The following is an 8,622-nucleotide window of genomic DNA, read 5'->3' on the forward strand; positions in this document are numbered from 1 at the left end:
TCCACCATATAGTGAACCCCCTGGGGGAACGCTTGAGACGTCCATGGGAACTCTATCGTCAGGAGCTGACCGTCACCCCCTTTACCCAGATATCAGTACCATGTCTACATCTGACTCCCGAGTAGCTCACCATACCCGGAGTAAGGCGTCGTGCAGACCTAAATCTGCCCTTCCAGATGCACCAGAACCATTTAATTATCACAAAGGCGACGAAGAAAGGGAAGGAGACAGTAAATTTCTCGGCAGTGTCCTCAATGCTCCAATGATGGAGGTGGCGGGCCCGGAAGGACAACCGATAGTTGTCCACAGACCGTGGACAATGAAAGGCATTGAATGTGCCTATGAACAAGTCCCGGATCCCAGAGAAGCGGGAGGCCAGATATTTGCAGGCGAGGTACACAAGTTCTGCATCGAGTTTCGCCCCACGTCTCATGAGATGTGGCGATTATTGGGGAGGAAATTGGGCCCAGAAATCTCCAAGATCCGATACAATTGGCCAGATGATAATGTACGAGCTCACCAAGTTCAACCAGACCATGCAGATAATGTGCCTTATAACGCCTTTGTTACAGGTCTGGTGGACGCCTGTCAAACTGCCTTTCCGGTAAGAATGAACATGACAAAAATTGCCATGTGTAAGCAGCGTGACGGTGAAACTGTGTCCCAGTACCTGACCCGGCTCACAGAAGTCCATAACGCTCAAGGTGGACTTACACCACCAGCTGACATGAATACAGCTGAAGTGACTCCGTATGAGGCACATCTGCGGAACAGTTTTATGAATGGATTAAGTGAGGACATCGCTAAGAAGGTGAAAAATACATGTATTACATGGGACACAGGGAAACTCAACTTAATCGAACAACACGCCATGCACGCTGAAAAGCTACTGACACAAGAAAAGGCGAAGCGGAACAAAAGGAGGGAGGATCAGAGTCACCAAGCAAGCTAACTATGATGCAGATGGTGACATAGGTTGCAGAAGGTCAGCAACGAGGAAGAGGTAGAGGACGGACAAGAGGAAGAGGCAGGGGAGGTCGAGGGCGAGGACGCGGTAAGACGGATGGGTGTTTCACGTGCGGAAGCAAGGACCACTGGGCAAGAGACTGCCCAACAAAGAGACAAGAAGGGCCAAGATTTGATGATGACAATGGTAATTGACAAAGGGGAGGAGAGGACGATGGAGGTATGCCTGAAGGAGAGGGTGAGTCCAAAACCTTGATGCTTTGCAATGAAGAACCGTTTAAGCTAACCTCTTGTACTAGCGTTCTTGAAAACTTTACACAGACTATAGAGAGTGTGATGCACGAATCTAAACCGCAAGGCACTTATGTTAAGTATAATGAAGAATTCTATCGATGAATGCCAGTGTACGTATTAACTGTGGAAGGGGAAAGGCTTACTTTTTCAGTTGACTCCGGTGCGGGAAACTCTGTTATACAGATTAGTCAATTAAAGGCACCGATTAAGATGAGTGGGAGGTACCTGAACTCCATCGGGGCATCTGGCGTCATTAGAACAGTACAGCACAGAACAGACCCTTCGGCACTCGATGTTGTGCCGAGCAATGATCACCCTACTCAAACCCACGTATCCACCCTATACCCGTAACCCAACAACCCCCCCTCCTTAACCTTACTTTTTATGACACTACGGGCAATTTAGCATGGCCAATCCACCTAACCCGCACATCTTTGGACTGTGGGAGGAAACCGGAGCACCCGGAGGAAACCCACGCACACACGCGGAGGACGTGCAGACTCCGCACAGACAGTGACCCAGCCGGGAATCGAACCTGGGACCCTGGAGCTGTGAAGCATTTATGCTAACCAGCATGCTACCGTGCTGCCCCACAAGAACAAGAACAATTTACTGCACCCTTAAGGTGTGAGACTAATTATGGAGAAAGGTTTAAATTTGCATTTTTACTCTCTCGGTGTAGCCCGATTAATCTCATGGGACGAGATTTGATAGGAAAATTGGGACTTAGCCTGATCAGCACCCCAGAGGGACTAAGGGTTCCGGAAGGAGAGGAAATAGCATTCCAAGGAGTTAAATATGACGCCAGACCTCTGATGTATATTTATGAATGGAGATTGACTCCAGCGGCAGTGAGTTCAGTAAACCGAGCACTCATGGGAGAAGCAGGCGAACGCGTTAAGCCTATTAACACTGACTTTATGTCCGAGGAGAATCTGCACTGCACCGCACACATTCACTTGGGGGGACCAGATAATCGATATGAGAATGAACGGCTCGGGAAGTTGCAAAAGTCTGAGGTGCTGCTGATACGGGAGTTATATTGGGATGAGCATAGGTGCGCTGCAAGTATAGACCTGTCTAGAATACGTCTGAGATCAGGAGTACCACACCCCTTTACAATAGAAGGGCCACACCCCCATGTATCATTAGCAAAAGGGCGCAATAGACAATGGAAAGATTTGGGACTGTGGGTCCTTAAAAATCTCAAAGTCAATGATTGGACACTGCTTTCAGACACAACTGTGTGGTTCAGTACGAGTATGCGAGCTTATAAAAAGAATCTTAACTGCTATCTCAGGCAGAGAGAGTGGTGGAAATAGTCCCCGCCTCGGACCAGAGCCATAGGGGAACAACCTGGAGTTTTGTACAAATTACTGCCGATGACCCGCAACTGCAGACAGTTCCAGGGAAACTTTGAGGAAAGGGAAAACATGATGTGGGTCTAATACGCGATTGTGAGCCCGTAAAGATTACACCAAAGTCTGATTATAGACCATGCAGAACACAGTATCCGCTAAAACCCAAAGTGGTAGAAGGGATCACCCCCGTATTCAATTCACTATTGAAAGCGGGAGTCATAGTACCCTGCGAAAACTCACCAGTGCGTACACTGATTTTCCCTGTCAAAAAGGCGACTCTCCTGGGAGAACCCGAGGGATGGAGGTTTGTACAGGACTTGCAGGCAGTCAATGATGCTGTTATGGCCAGAGCCCCTAATTTTCCGAATCCATATACCATTTTGGCACAGATCCCACCCGGGAGCAGGTGGTTCTCCGTAGTAGGCCTCGCTAAAGCATTCTTTAGCATTCCTGTTCACCCAGACAGTCAGTACTGGTTTGCTTTTTCATTTAAGGGAAGTTCTTATACATTTACAAGGTTATGTCAGGGATATTGTGAATTGCCCTCCATCTACAACAAAACGTTAAAAAAGAGTTTGGAGCCACTAATCCTGCCCCCGGGATCAGCCCTCCTACAGTATGTAGACGATTGTCTAATCGCAGCTCCAACCAAGGAGCAGTGTGAGCAAGACACATTGGCACTATTATGCCACCTAGCTGAGGAAGGACACAAGGCAAGCCTTTCAAAATTGCAGTTCGTGCAAGAACAAGTAAAGTTTCTGGGACATTTAATATCGGCCCAGGGTAAGACCTTAGGACAAAGCAGAGTGAAAGCAATCCAAGAAATCCCTAAACCCAGGACTAAAAAACAGTTGATGTCCTTCTTGGGGGTGTGCTCGTACTGTAGGATGTTTATTCCCAACTATGCCGTCCTCGAAGCCCCTCTGAGTGACATAGCCCACGGGAAGGGCTTGCAAGCCCACAGTACACTCAGCTGGACCCCAGAAGCAGAAAAGGCGTTCGGCGACTTGAAATTGGCTTTACAGTCTACACCGACCCTAGGAATTCCCAACCCAGATAAACCTTTTACCCAAACGGTAGATGAAAAACGAGGCTGCATGACGTCTGTGCTGTTACAAGAGCACGGAGGGAAACTTCGGCCAGTGGCATATTTCTCTGCTAAATTGGACCCAGTTACAGCGGGGCTGCCTACTTGCCTGAGAGCAGTCGTAGCTGCTGAAAAAGCAATAGCAGTCTCTAGAGATATCGTGGGATACAGTGAATTAACTTTGTTGGTACCACATGCAGTCTCTCTACTTCTCCTAGAGCAAAAAACAGCTCATATGTCTGCGGCAAGGTGGTTAAGATATAACACGGTCCTGCTGGAAATGCCAAACATTACAGTGAAAAGGTGTACCATACTTAACCCCGCCACTCTTCTTCCCACCGCAGGTGATGGGGAACCACATGATTGTGTTGCTCTAACTAATGAAGTTTGTAGTCCACGACCTGACTTGCAGGATGCCCGCCTACAAAATCCCGACATGGAACTGTTTGTGGATGGGTCTGCGTTCAGAGATCGAGAAGCGGGCCAGAACTGTGTGGGGTATGCCATAGTCACATCACACAACATACTAAAAGCAGAGCCGCTTCCTAGACACCTCTCCGCACAAGCTGCGGAACTGATAGCCCTTACAGTAGATATGCCTTTGGGGTGACTCATGATTTTGGAACCTTCTGGAAACATAGGGGATTCTTAACATCAACTGGCAAACCAATCACGCACCATGGGCTGATTTCTGATCTCTTGGACGCAGTCCTCTTACCTGAGTGTATTGCAGTCTGTAAGTGTGACGCATATACAGGGAAAACCGATCCAGTCTCACAGGGAAATGCAAGGGCGGATGCGGCAGCGAAAGCAGCAGCGCGAAAACCTATCAGTGATAATGTAAACATGCCAATGCTAACAGTTCCTATCCCAACAGTGGACATACAAGACCTGCAAACACAAGCCTCATGGGAAAAAAGAAAGAATGGTCAAAGGCAGGGGGTAAGGTAAAAGAAGGGATATGGTACGGCCCCAATGATAAGCCATGTCTACCGAGAGCGCTATTTCCTCATTATGCTAAGTTGACACACGGCAAGGACCATGTGTCAAAAGGAGGGATGTTCAAGAGTATCGCTGCACATTGGTACACCAGAGGCTTTACTAGTTACTCCCAGAAATTTTGTGAGCGATGTGTTATTTGTGCTACCAATAATGTGGGGAGAGGAATTAAGATAAGCCCAGGGGCGCACCCAGAACCACTGAGACCCTTCAAGCATATTCAAATGGACTTTATTGAGCTAACCCCAAGTGAAGAGAAGAAATACTGCCTAGTAATGGTTGACATGTTCTCTAAGTGGGTAGAGGTGTTCCCTACAGCCAAACAAGATGCTAGTGCAGTAACCAAGGACCTGTTAACTGAAATTATTCCACGATGGGGTATCCCAGAGAAAATCAGCACTGATAATGGCACGCCATTTGTAAACCAGGCTCTTAAGCAGGTAGGAGAATACCTAGGCATTGATCTAAGGCAACACTGTGCATACCATCCAGCGAGTGGAGGAGCGGTAGAAAGGGAACATGCCACTCTGAAAAATAAGCTGGCCTCACGGTAGCATGGTGGTTAGCATCAATGCTTCACAGCTCCAGGGTCCCAGGTTCGATTCCCGGCTGGGTCACTGTCTGTGTGGAGTCTGCACGTCCTCCCCATGTGTGCGTGGGTTTCCTCCGGGTGCTCCGGTTTCCTCCCACAGTCCAAAGATGTGCGGGTTAGGTGGATTGGCCATGCTAAATTGCCCGTAGTGTAAGGTTAATGGGGGGATTGTTGGGATACGGGTATACGGGTTACGTGGGTTTAAGTAGGGTGATCATTGCTCGGCACAACATCGAGGGCCGAAGGGCCTGTTCTGTGCTGTACTGTTCTATGTTCTATGTTCTAAAGTGTTGCAATGAAATGGGAATACCATGGACGAAAGCCCTGCCCGTAGTACTAATGTACATGAGGACTAGGGTCAGAGGTAGAGCCAATTTAAGTCCATTTGAAATATTATTCGGCAGACCACCCAACACTGGAATTGGGCCAAAACCCATCGCGAGGACCCTGACTAGCCATTGTGAGGATGAAATGTTACGTTACTGTACAAAACTCTCTGCGATTTTATCTCAGGTGCAAGCTCAAGGGAAGGAAGCCCTGCCACGAATGGCTGAGGGGAAGTTGCATGACCTGCAGCAAGGCGACTGGGTAGTGGTGAAAGACTTCAGGAGGAAGAGCTAGAGAGCTAGACGGTGGCTGGGACCATTCCAGGTGCTCCTTGTGACGCAGACAGCGATAAAGGTAGCAGAAAGAGCAACGTGGATTCACGCTAGTCATTGTAAGCGGGTGCCGGAGCCCCAGCTCACACCGGACAAGTCAACATGAAAGGGGTAATGTCGCTTATCATGATGCTTATGCTGGAACTGGTAATGGGAAAAGCGTATTGGGCTGGAGAGGTTACAATGACATTAACCAGAGGAGAGACACATTTACGTGTGACCCGTGGCCCTATGACTCTAAATACTTGCGAGATGATAAGTACTTATGCCGAGACCCCTGTGGCCCATACAACTGGAACCTGGTGGTGGCGACCACGGCGAAAGGATTCCCCAAAACTGGACCATGCATCTGCCAATGCCTCCAGAAAACAGCTATAGCAAACCTGTCCCGCAGTTACCAGATGTTGAAACTATCTGACCCAACAGCAGCAAGGGAACAAGTTGACTTAGAGGAGACAAACCAGTGGATACCTCCATTCGAGAATGAACTGTCAATAGACTAATCTTCTGTTCATATAGCTGTAATGACAACCTGTTTCCCATTTTATGTACCAAAGATTAATGATGGTATTATTGAAAAATCTACAGGAGTACGATGATACCTGATGTCTGTTCTTTGAGCAAACATTTGTTTAACAATAAGGGAATGTAGATACTGCTTAGGTGACTGGCTGCGATTAAAATTTTGATAGATGTTGTCATTAGGATGACAAAAAGGAGGGAATTGGAATGGACAATTTTAATACTTAATATTGAATAACTGTTTAATAGTGTGATTAACTAAAAAGCTGCAGGCGTCTGTGTGTGTGTGTGTGTGTGTGTGCAAGGTTAGAGAGAGAGAGAGAAACTGATATGCCAGCTGTCTGAAGGTCGAGATAGTAAAGTTAGGAGAAAAACAACTCCTTATATGGAATGGAGATTTACTTGGATCTTTTGAATGTATAAAGACTGAAGGTTGAGGCGCTCGGCGCGATTTCCTCTCTCTCCTGTAGAGAGAGGAGGGTGTCCTCTGCAGAGCTAAGAAATAAACTAAATTTGCTCTTATTCATGACTGATTGTTTCTGAGTTTTCCTTTTCCCACCATGGGGCCAACGGCTTCCTCACTCTTTTTCCCACCTGCTGCCACACTCTGCGAAAATACAAGGAAATTCCACCAATGATTCGATAAGTTCATTCATCAAAGTAAAGAGAAATTTAATAATAATAATAATCTTTATTGTCACAAGTAGGCTTACATTAACATTGCAATGAAGTTACTGTGAAAATCCCCTAGCTGCCACATTACGGCGCCTGTTCGAATACACAGAGGGAGAATTCAGAATGTCCAAATTACCTAACAGCCTGTCTTTTGGACTTGTGGGAGGAAATCGGAACACCCGGAGGAAACCCACGCAGACACAGGGAGACCGTGCAGACTCCGCACAGACAGTGACCCAAGTGGGAGTTGAACCTGGCATCCTGGCGCTGTGAAGCAACAGTGCTAACCACTGTGCTACTAAATTATATCAAGGAGTTCTTCCAGCAGAAAGTGATTGACCTTTGAAATAAATTTTCAGATTGGTTGATGGAGGCTTACATCCTGGAATAATTCAAGAAACAGCTAAATGAAACAATTTGGGAAAGTATTGGGTTGCTTCAGATCGAGGATCTAAAACAGACCAAACAGCATAACTCAATACTTTATTAGAGAAGGAATTCTTCAGATTTGTGGTGTTCATCTGTCTCTGATACAGAGCCTTCAATATTTAGTGATACAATAAGGTCAAATGCAAATTGCAAAAATCTGAAGTGATTACTAGAAGCCTGACTGCGACGTTATTCTGGACTACTTTGATTTTGGTGGCCAGAAATCTGAAGAAACAGGTAGATGCCGAATTAAAATATTGAAATAAGGATGAAATAAGACCGCAATGTGATTCTCCTGCCAATCATGGACAGTATGAGTTAGGAGTCATCAATTGTAGTACTATCAATAAATATATTCACCCGTTCCTATTTTTAAAATATTGAAAAGCTTTAGAAAGAATTTCACTCGCACTTTTATTATGGTTTTTGGAAAATTACTTTAAAGTACTCTGAATGACCTTCAGAAATCACATGGGGCCACAGATTTGTTTCAAAATGAGCGTCCTTCTAGCAATTCTGTTCTGACCTGAGGAAAAAGAACAGTAATTCAGGAGCTTGTAGCTCTGCAGCAGCTGGGAATCAAAGGTGGTGGTGAACTTCTAATAATCCTTACCCTTCAAAGAGTCCATTGGCGCAGCAACAACAAATTGTATTCATATCACATCTTTAATGTGTTATGGACAGGGTAGAGAGACAAACGGAACTCCTTTATTTTGCTCACTGTCTGTCCATTGGCGAATGTGTTCTAAATTTTAAATAGGCTGCAATGTGATTTCCCCCAACCCCCTGGTTGTGAAATCAATTTTAAAGTGATTCACAGCAAACTGTCTTCAAGGTTACATCACAACTATTGTTTATTCATAAATTCAAATCTGGGGGATAGTTGTCGTAACTACGCAAACACACATAGAATCATTAAGTCATAGAATTTACAGTGCAGAAGGAGGCCATTCGGCCCATCGAGTCTGTACCAGCTCTTGGAAAGAGCAGTCTACCAAAGCCTACACATCCACCCTATCTCCAGAACCCAGCAACCCC

General features: G+C 46.2%; 1 long non-coding RNA gene across 1 annotated transcript; it reads left to right on the top strand.

Moving 5' to 3' along the window:
* Positions 1–492: 492 nt before the first annotated feature.
* Positions 493–7,009, top strand: LOC119966313. Its single transcript, XR_005460727.1, has 3 exons — positions 493–1,204; positions 4,053–4,206; positions 5,813–7,009. It is a non-coding gene; the product is annotated as an uncharacterized LOC119966313 (long non-coding RNA).
* The last annotated feature ends 1,613 nt before the right edge of the window (positions 7,010–8,622 follow it).

This window comes from Scyliorhinus canicula, chromosome 5, assembly GCF_902713615.1.
Source record: "Scyliorhinus canicula chromosome 5, sScyCan1.1, whole genome shotgun sequence".
In the NCBI taxonomy this organism is placed as follows: domain Eukaryota; kingdom Metazoa; phylum Chordata; class Chondrichthyes; order Carcharhiniformes; family Scyliorhinidae; genus Scyliorhinus; species Scyliorhinus canicula.